The sequence below is a fragment of the Sebastes fasciatus genome, chromosome 22, assembly GCF_043250625.1.
Source record: "Sebastes fasciatus isolate fSebFas1 chromosome 22, fSebFas1.pri, whole genome shotgun sequence".
Lineage (NCBI taxonomy): Eukaryota > Metazoa > Chordata > Actinopteri > Perciformes > Sebastidae > Sebastes > Sebastes fasciatus.
In genome coordinates, this window is record NC_133816.1 from 3208464 (window position 1) to 3209684 (window position 1221).

The 1221-nt window shown below is 37.7% G+C and overlaps 1 long non-coding RNA gene across 1 annotated transcript; it reads left to right on the forward strand.

The window, feature by feature from the left end:
- Positions 1-85: 85 nt before the first annotated feature.
- On the forward strand, positions 86-582 carry LOC141760432 (uncharacterized). Its single transcript, XR_012592360.1, has 2 exons — positions 86-214; positions 346-582. It is a non-coding gene; the product is annotated as an uncharacterized LOC141760432 (long non-coding RNA).
- Positions 583-1221: the final 639 nt, after the last annotated feature.

The following is a 1221-nucleotide window of genomic DNA, read 5'->3' on the forward strand; positions in this document are numbered from 1 at the left end:
CCAAAGTAAAACTACCTTTTCTTCCAGTCGTCGACCCACTATTCATCACTTTCTCTGTTTTTAAAGTTTGACCTCGACGGAGACGGAAAGATCAACCAGGATGAGATGAAGGAGGCGATCAAGTCGAAGCTGGGGGAGAAGCTGAAGAAAGGAGAACTAGAAGGGATCTTAAAGGAGCTGGACATTAACGCAGATGGAAGCATCGACTTTGAAGGTGAGGATAAGAAGTTCAGGCGCAATTATACGTTTGACTCGTTGACCAGAAGCGTGTGTTTCACAATGTCGGTCTTAATCGTATATGACATTTTATACAATGTGTATTATCTTCTCTCTCCTCCTCTTCAGAGTTTGTGATGATGCTCTCCATTCGCTAGCTGCTGAAAACACCAACAAGGACAGGATACTTCTGAATCAATCCATAGATAGTAAACACTACTACAACCCAATGTTGACAATAGTAATTGTAATGTGGGTATAGACATCTTCAACACTGGTTCTCAACCTGGGCGTCCCAACCCCCACTAGGGTTCGCCAAAGCTTCATGGGGGGTACACTGAATTTGTCAAAAAAGAAACCAAAAAGTATGAAGGACTGTTAAAAAAAGGGATACACAATGCAGAGAATTGTTTTAAAAAGTCCCTAAAAATAACAGGAAACTCATCTCTGATGCAATATTCACAGGAAATAATCAAATCATATAATTAAATAATCAAAATTCATCCAAATCGCTCGTTTTACACAAACTTCCTGCGGTTATTGCGTCGACTATTTTGGTTAATTGTATGGTTTATCAGTTGTTCTGCGCCGTTATTGTTACGCATTGAATATAATATGAAATATCCATAAAATAGGTCACTTAGTCAGGGGTCATCAGTTTACTCAATGATAGAAAAGGGGTCCCTTAAGGAAAAAGGTTGGGAACCACTGATCTACAACACAATGTGTGCCTAACTGTTACAATTGTTTGAATGATGAATTGTTAAAGGAGTGGGTTTTGATGCTGTATGACTCTTGTATGGCATCAAATATGGTGCATCCTGTCAACAGAGTTATTTTTTGTGGATACCTGAACGTTTTGCAGTGATATAACATGTAAATAAGACTGAGATATTTTACTACTTTAATAAAGAATTCAAAACTGTGTGTTTTTAAAAACGTGCCTTTCAATTAAACAACATGACACGATTTGTAATATGCAATATAAGTAATGGAATGATCACA